The sequence below is a fragment of the Falco biarmicus genome, chromosome 1 (genome assembly GCF_023638135.1).
Source record: "Falco biarmicus isolate bFalBia1 chromosome 1, bFalBia1.pri, whole genome shotgun sequence".
In the NCBI taxonomy this organism is placed as follows: domain Eukaryota; kingdom Metazoa; phylum Chordata; class Aves; order Falconiformes; family Falconidae; genus Falco; species Falco biarmicus.
The window spans coordinates 30611472-30620480 of NC_079288.1; the positions used below are offsets into that span (position 1 = coordinate 30611472).

General features: G+C 46.2%; 1 long non-coding RNA gene across 1 annotated transcript; it reads left to right on the forward strand.

The window, feature by feature from the left end:
- Window positions 1-448: 448 nt before the first annotated feature.
- Window positions 449-8535, forward strand: LOC130143771 (uncharacterized). Its single transcript, XR_008819868.1, has 3 exons — window positions 449-565; window positions 6319-6550; window positions 7724-8535. It is a non-coding gene; the product is annotated as an uncharacterized LOC130143771 (long non-coding RNA).
- Window positions 8536-9009: the final 474 nt, after the last annotated feature.

Sequence of the window (9009 nt, forward strand, 5' to 3'; positions counted from 1 at the left end):
GTTTGCCATGACAGCTGCATGTCCCCCATTTCCTTCAGACTCATTTTGCACATGATAGATGCTGGCAGTTCTTGGGTTTTTCTTGTCCCTTCCCTCCAGCTCCTCCTCACTTTTACAAAACTAACTTTGCAGCAAATTGTGTTTAATTTAAAAGGGATGGTTTGGGCAAGATACCTGTTCGCTGGAAAGCAAAATTAGGGACATCTGGCATTCATTGACTTTTAAAGGCAGAGAAACGACAAAACTAAAATGCAGATACAGAGGATTTCCAGCTACTTTTGGGGGGATGTTATTTTACTAAATTGAACTCAGATAGATTTGTTCTACTTGCTCCTTGCCATAGCTCTGGATATAGTCTGGGCTGGGCCACTTGGTTAATTATATACCACTAACAAATTAGCTTGCTTCATAAAATACAATTTTTTTTTGTCTCTGTTCATCTGCTGTTGTTTTCTCTGCCCAGGATGACTGTTTTAAGGCCTGAAGACACTTCTAGAGCCATCCCCTGAGTCACCAGCCTCCATGTTTCTGCCAGAAAAAGCTGTTGTATCACATCCAGAGCCAGGTATGTACACCGCACCTGGGGGAACTTGAGCTGGGGACAGAAAAAGCACTTATCTCACCCCCAGTTTCTAGGCTGATTTACAACAGGGGTGCCACAGAATCACTTGGTCTGATTATCTAGGCATACAGGTGGGAGTGAAAGAGATGCTTTCCCCAGACTGGCCTGGCCTTGTAGTACAGAGGAGCCGAGTGCTGCCCTGATAGCCTGGAGCTGTGAGGCAGTTCAAGCAATCCCATCTAATCAGTAGTTATAGAACAAAAGCCAGCCCTTTCTAACACTTCAAAACAGTAAAGATTTATTTGAACTTGAAGAGAATAAATGAGTCTTTGGCATTGTATGGGGAGCAATACTCTGCTTCTAGCTGCCAGTAGTGCGTACTTTCTAATTCAAGAAGGAACAGCAAGGCAGATCCCATAGACAGCATCAGGCGCAAACCCAAAAAAAATCCTGGCTTTGCCCATGGAGAGACTGAGAAGTTGGATCGTCTAAAACAGAGGCTACTTTATGAGTAGTCAGAAACTGGGCCACACACAAACTGGGTATGTGAGGGTAGCAGGGCAATGCTCTATTTCTTTTCCTAAGGGATGCTGAGTGATCTCCAGACAATCAGTCTGGGCCATACAAGCCTCTATCTCAGCAAGCAATAGATCAGTACAATGACCCCCTCAGCTGTACACAACAGGTTTCATGTCAGCTGCCTCAGACTCCCCACATCCCCCCACTGCTGGCAGTGGTGGGGTCCGGGTGAGTGTGAAACCAGAATTTTATGCAGGGCAGAAGTACAACCCTCCCCATGTTTCGCTCACTCCCCTATTTGCCATTTCTGGCTGAATCCTCTGCTCCTGCTGGATCTTCCCCTGGGAACTGATTGAAAGAGCCTTAATAGTTTAATCCAAATTGCCCTTCAGTTCCCTGGTGATGCAATTAATTGAAAGCAGGACTTTTACCTCTCTGGTCTGCTTAAAAGTACCCTCTGGCCATCAGGCTCTCCTGCTATGAGATCTAAAAGTCACTGTGCAGGCAGCCAGTGGGCTGTATTACCTTGAATTTACAAAGGGATAATTCAGCAAGACATCAGGTACCCACCCCAGTGTGGCAGTCCCAGCCTCAATCAGTCTCCCTCACAGTTGTGGGCTGTAGCAGTTTAGTGTCAGGACTTGTTTCCTCCAGCACTGAAACTTGCAGCAGCAGACTTAAACATTTTTTCCCCACAGTAATCTGCAGTGGGAGAGGCCCCTAGTGCCTCTCCATGACAGAGTTTCTGTTGAGAATTTCTATGAATCTGCTCTCCTGGCCAGAGAATCAATCAAAGTTAGAGATAGAAGACAGTCAGGTCTTTTCTAGAGAATGTGCTGAAATGCAGTGAATTCCATGTGAAAATATTATGCCTGATACAGGGAAAATAACTCTAAGGAGACAAAACTACAGCTGACAAAATTCTGAGAGCTGGGTGAACTGGGCAGAACAGTGTGAGCCTGGAATGAAGAGAGTGAGAGAGACCATGGCACAGCGTACCTCAATTTACCCATCTGACAGATGAGCAAGGGGAGGATTAAAAATGGAGAGCTTAGGGCTCTGATTCCTATTACCTGTCAGAATTAGTTGTGAACAGGGTAGGGAGAGGTTTTAAGAATCTGGTCCTGTTGCCATAAGCTCTGACCAACAATGTCCTCCTGCCCACACAAGCATGATGGTGAGAGCAGACTGTGGCAGACACTTTGCAGGTGGACTCTGAGCCAAGGCTGAGTCCCGGTTTGGCTACTCTTCCTTACAAAAGGGAAGGCGTGTTTTAGTTTTCCTGGGCTGTCTGCAGCTCCTCTCTCTCCAGTCTGGGAGAGGTGCCAGCCCCTTCCAATGCCTTTCCCCAGTGAGCTGAATAACTCTACTTCCCTCAAGCTGCCTTGAGCTCCCGAAATAGCATCCTCAGGTATGAGATGACATATTCTGTTACCCTGCTGTATGCTTCAGACAGTCTCCTCTTTCTTTCTGCTTATCCCTGCTCCAGGTTATATGTAGCCCTTGGGTCTGCCACCCTTAGTCATATTAGAGACACCGCAGGGACCTGGGGATAAGAGAAGGCAACTCTTGCTGAGAGCACTGGAGTCTACTGTAGGGTGCTAATTCCCATAGCACTATTGATGCATCTTGGAGAGCTCCTAGGCATATCGTGAACTAGCTTAATTTCATTTAGCTACCAGACTTTTCTTGGCATTGGAGCACAGCACATCCCATAGCTGGGTTTTACCTGAGGTGGAAGATGCCATCCTTTTAGGCACCCTGAAAACGGTGAATTTGTGCAGACTATGAAGCAGATGTGATCACAAACCTTCTTTCTCTGTTTAAGCGCTGACTCTTAGCAAAGCCAACCTCCTGAGCATCTGTGCATTAGCCCATTGGAACGGTGCTTCCTCGGCTCCTGACTCCCCTCCAAGGCTCTGGCAGCCAGACACCACCTCTGTTGCCAAAGCTAAACCTTGCCATGCTGTATGATGGGACAGGCTGCTCAGCACACAGCCAGAGATGGGCCTGTTCTCACTCAGCTATTGAGCATCCCTGCAGACACACTGGTGGTGCCAACCTCCACCCTACAAGCCTTCTACACAGGCTCGTATTTCCCATCTAGAACAACCTCATCCTTTCACCCACATCCTCTCCCTATACGAAGACACAAACCCATGTTTGCCCCATCCTTCCCTTCCAAAAAGCTGTGTCTGGACTGCTGATGCCCTAGAGAAAGTTGAATAACCCCTTGAAGAGACTGGCTGCTAGGTAAACAACCTGGCCCGGCCCACTGTAGAGCTCATTTGGCTGGTTTGGCCTCTTGCAGACTCTCTAGAAGACATCTCCCCCTCCCTCCTTGGTGTTCCTGCCAAGTGAGCTCTGCTGCACTGCGTCCCTGATCTTTTCTGACATTAATTACCCTTTCCTGGCTCGGATTGCCCTGTTTGTGGCCAGGAAACCCAACTCACTTGCGCCTGGAATCAAAGCAAGCTCTGGAGTTAGGAGGGAAGAGAGGGCGCCTGCTTCCTTGGATGGCTGACTGGAATAAGCAGGTGTCTCTGAGCCCTTCCTACCCCAGGGAGAGCTCCTAGGAGGCTTTGCCCATTGCAGCTTCGGCTGGATCTGGCCAACTGCTGAGCACCTGCTATGCCTGCTGGAGTGGCTGAGAGTCAGGGTAATCAGCCAGCTTTGAATCTCTGCCCAGCATCTTCAGATAGGCACCAGACCCAGCACAAGAGCAATCAAAAACAGGAGTAGGCGTAAACCCTGGATGCAGCCCATCTCCTTTCACACGTGAGTTTTTAGGCCACTAATTTCAAAGGTTTCTGCTTTCACTTCACGTGGGTGCCCATGACCTCCCACCCCCTTGTCAGTTTTGAACAGCCCTACCCCAGCAAGTGATAACTGCTTCCAGCAGGGAGGTACAGGGTCCCAGCACCTCACATCACGCAGTCTGTGGCAGTATAACAAACCAAGGACGCATGCTGCTCTTAAAACACCACTGAAGACTTTCCTGGCACCAGCCACATGCCCAGTGCCACCCATTTTCACAATGACAGTGTTCCTATGCAGGCCAGAGCTTTGAACACTCTGAGGCTCTGAGCTTCTGTTGAGGAAGTACAGTTTTGCTGCTGGACTTTTGGAGACTGCCACCAGCCTAAATCAGGAGGAAGGGGGTAAGTCAGAGAAGGGTAAACATGGACATGGCATTGTTCCTGACACTCTTCCTACAGTGCTCTGAAGTTCCCATCGCACACCCAAAGGAAACCAGCAGCACTTGGAGAGTTTAACTGGCAACTCGCCAGTTACAAAGTCATAATCTGTATTAACTCCTATGCTATAAACAGTCAGAAAGGAAAATCCATACTTCCCTCGGAGAAAGCAGCAACGTTTCTTCAAAGGAGCATCTGTGTGTGTTTGCCACATCTTTGAGCCCACATCCAATATTAAGGGACCCACAAGGCAAAGTTATTTGTAAAATACAGCACCATCTAGTGCTGCACTGCAGCACCTCACAGGAGGCAGCATGTCCCCACCTCGGCACCCCACAGCACTGGGGGGTCCGCTGCTCACTTTCCCTCCCCAGTGTAAGACTATCCGCCTTTCGGAGTGGGCTTTGATTTGGTTGTGTATCAGATGACAGTGTGTTTTCTGAGGGGTACTTGAACAAGTCTCTTTGTGCCTCTGTGTACTTGCAGCGTTCAAGCAGCCTCTTGCATAATTCATGGAGAAATTCTGTCAAAACTTCATCCAAACCCCAAATCATATGTGAAATGCAGCTGGAAACCATCTTTGCAGATTAGAGCCATTGCAAACATCCCTTCCCCCTGCTCCACCACACCTTCTATTCCTGTATGGTAAAGGCAGGCAAAATTTCTAGTTGTGCAGAAATCCTGGTGCTGAGTGACACAAGCATACCCCGTTATCTGAACAGTGGCTGTATCCCTGTGCTCTGTGGAAGCTACTGCTGAGAGTCCATGAGAGATAAGAAAGGTAGTATCAGCAGGTTTAATTTCACAATGTAAAGCCTTGTGTTTGCACTGGAAAATAAATTTTGGGAGGGTTGAATTTTGCTGATCTGAAGTATCTGTGAGACAGGGATTAAAAGTGCTGCAAACACCATTTACTAGGTGTGGAAATTGTTTGGCCAGGAGCAGACCTGTCTGATTATTATGAAATTAATTTCACCAACCTTCCCGCCATCCTAACATTAAAAAACAATGTGAGAATGCTTGACTTTTTCCTATACACAAACTTCAAGGTTTCAGGTTAAAAACAAATTCTCTTCAAGTTATATCCAGGATTCATGTACTTGGTTTGGTCATGTAACTTGGCACTAAGACAGCGATCTTTAAATCAAAGCAACCTTACACTTCTCTCCCCTTCCAAACCCAGGCACTACAAGGTGAAACCCTTGAGTTGTAGGAGGATGGAAGGAGAAACTCGTAGGCCAGGAAATGGCTGGCAGTGGTGCTGTGTGGTTGACTCTTGCTGTATAGGCACGTTTCCTCCTGCTTTTCCAGGGAGAAGGAGTGTTGTATGAAGACAACATAGTCTGGTGGTAGCTTTGTCTGATGTAATTATGGGTAGTGCGTGGGATGGAAAATGTTTGTTCTGTGGTAACAAATACCACAATGGGGGATGATGCCTGAGAAAACAGGTTTTTTCACAAGCAAGTGCATGATACCTTTTCCCACATCTAGTCTATCATTTAACCCAAAGGAAAACATGTTGTTTCTTTGCACCAGGCTTTGTTATATCCCCTTTCCAAGAGAATGAGACCAACATCAGCATGAAGGTGTAAGAATTTGGAAGCAAAACTGCTTGCTGTGTGCAAAAGGGGACAGTTTCCTTGTGACACCAACAAAATCAGAACTCCAAAGTTTGTCTTTTGGAGCTAGACCCAGTGGCAGTAAAAATTAAATTGTCCATTTAGAATCTTTTGTTTATTGAAGCACAAAAGCCAGCAGTGTAGGAACTAGCTTTCCATGGCTCGCAGCAAAGGCAGAGTTGAAGGATTGGTATGAACTAGTTCTCAGACACAGCTGCGCCTGAGATCCCAGGAGGTTCTCCTCTCAGAGACCCGGGCCACAGTCACAAATGGTGCAGCCTTGTAAATCCAGCTGGCCAAAGCCTTTTGCTTCTCAGCCATCAGGAAACACATTTTGTAAGTGCTGTGGCACGTGCATATCTCTTTGGTCTTATGTCCGCATGTCAAATGGGCCTCACTTGCTGATTTTTTGCACAAACAGGAGCTGTTGCCTCGCACTGGGGCAGACTGGACTCTAGTCCCTCATAAACGCAGTGTCTGCCCAGCAATATCCTGCCAGGAAGGAGAGAAGTTCCTAGGCACTGCCAAGTATCAAACATCGAGAGCGTGTCCCATCGAGACAAGGCCACACGGCAGCATCCATGTGTGGGCACAGCCACTGAGTCCTTCCTACAGGCAGTCTGAATTCAGCTGATCACACACTGAGAGCCGTGGTAAGCTAGTATTCTAATAAAAAGCATTGGTAAGGCATACCTCTGTGTGCCTCCCCTTAGCACTGTCTTGGCCTTTCCTGGGTCAGCGTGTGATTGTTTCCTATGTTTGCTCCTACAGCTTTTATTTCTACCTCTACCAGCCTAATTATGAATGTCCTAGCTGAGAAGGCTTTCCATTTCCTTCATTTGCTAGGCAACCAAGTGTCCGTACATTTCCACAGGGGTCTGTAAACATCCCATGGTACATTCTCCTAATTAGAAAACAATGTCTGTAGTTGTGTTTACATTGCTATGCTTATTAGGAAGTAAAATGCTGGGTTGGTTTTGTGTTATGTGCAACCTGAGATTGTACATCTGTGTGCTGTTTGGAGGAGGTTTTAATTGGTTTTTAAGAAATGTATCTTGGGGGTTTCTTGGTTTCTGAATCAACACAGACAGAGGGTTTACGGCTAGCTATTGTATGAAATTACAGATCATATGTTCCCTGTGAACTTTCCCTAAGTTTATTCAACTAGAAAAATGCAAGTTGAGTTAAAGAGGAAAAAATTGCATGGGTTCAGCAATGTGTCACCTCCTTGGGAGGCATTACTCGTGGTCAGGCAGTAAGTTTAAGGTCAGTTGGTCAGAGCTAGTAATGAGTATCTTAAAGTCAATGAATATCTCTAAAAAGGGGGATCAGAGGTTTCCCACATTTCTAGGAAGATTCATGGTATTCTAGAAGCATAAAGAGGGAATCTATAATTTCATCAGTTCTATATCAGACATATATTCATCAGTTCTGATCTTCTATATAATACAGACTGTAGTAATCAAAATCAATTCCAGATCAATGTCTTTTGAACTGAATATGTGTTTGGGAAAGGAGTCCAACCTTGCTTCAGAGGTTGCCAGTAGTGAAGAGTTGATTGCTAACTTAGTAAATTGTTACAGTTGTTAGAAATTTTCACTTTACTGCTACTCTAAATTCTCAGTTCAACCCCCCGCCAGCAAATCTCATTATATGTTTTGTCTGCCAGAATGAAAAGCCTATGGTCAGTTTTGTTCCCCCTATTGCAGCTTCAACAGAATGCAAGATCTGTAACAAGAATACATTGCGGCATTTAATGCTTCTGCTTGAAACCTATTTTGCAACCTTTTAATTCAACTCATGGCTCTCGTCTGAACCTTTTCCAGTCTATCAACATACTGTGAATGGTGGACCCAGGCCCAAGCACTGTATACTGCCAAACGCATCAGTACCAAACGCAAGGGTGGTGGAATCACTCCTTGTTACTGCTGATGTTACACCACAGAATAACAGAAGTGTTGATTGGAAGGACCAGCTTTGGAGACATGTTGCCTTAAAGGGTAAGGCAGATCTTAACTTCCTTTGACAACCTGGACCTGGTTCCTTTCTTTATTAGCCACCCTTACAAACAGCTGAAGGCTGTAGCACGGAGGATCAGCAGTACTACAAGGTCTCTAGGAGTCCCTGTTGTGTCAGTCACTAAGGATGCAGACATACAGTGGCATGCCTCTCTGCCCAGCTGCAACAGAAAGAGCCCAATTCAATGCTAACCCTTAAGCAAATAGTGCGCTGACCTCCCAGTTAATAGAGTGGCCCTTCTTGCTTATTTTATTCCCAGCATTTGAACCACAGCACATTCCAGTTGGGTAAAAAGACTTTGCTGTTTGGAGCATACTGGAGTCAGGTGGTGAGCATACCAACCGCCAGACAGGATGCTGTGCTTCCTGTGAGAGTAAATACTGAAAGTCATGCAGAGCATCTTTCATTCTGGCTTGGCCGCAACAGCCAGTACAGCCGCTGGAAAGAAAGGGACTTCACAGAGACAGAGAGATTATTCTCTTCTGGCTTAGAGACTACCTGGCCTTTTAATCATCTTTGAAAGCCTGTCTTTTAAAGGCTGCTCACTTTGTTGACACAATGTGCACCCGCAAACCCCCATCTGCTGGGAGCTTGCAGTCTCCCTCAGGGATCTGCCATGCAGGAATACAACCAGCGTGTGGATGCTCTGCACCTCTTACAGCATGGGCTGACTGAAGGAGCTCTTGGACTTATCCCAAGCCTGTGTTCAAACACAAACTAAGAGAGAAATGTGCAACTGAGAAACAGTTCAGATTTGCCTTGAGTAACTGCACCTCTGGACAGTCTCTCTTAAGGTCTCTAAGCACTATTACCACCAGGACAGTGACACTGGGTTTGTCTTGGATTTGTTTTTTTTTTAAAAAGGCAGTTCAGAAAGTCATCAAGGGAACATCCAGAAGTTTCCGCAAGCTTCATACAGAGCATAGGTAGAGCTCCTTTGGAAGAAACTCCCCGATCTATTAAGTCATCTTCAGAGAGCACAGGGACTAACCTGAAAAGCTCGATTCCTTCCCAAAACTACACAGAAACCATTTTCTAGGCATTCAAGACATCTTCCCATGTGGTGTGGTTGTTGACATATGAATGGACTGGA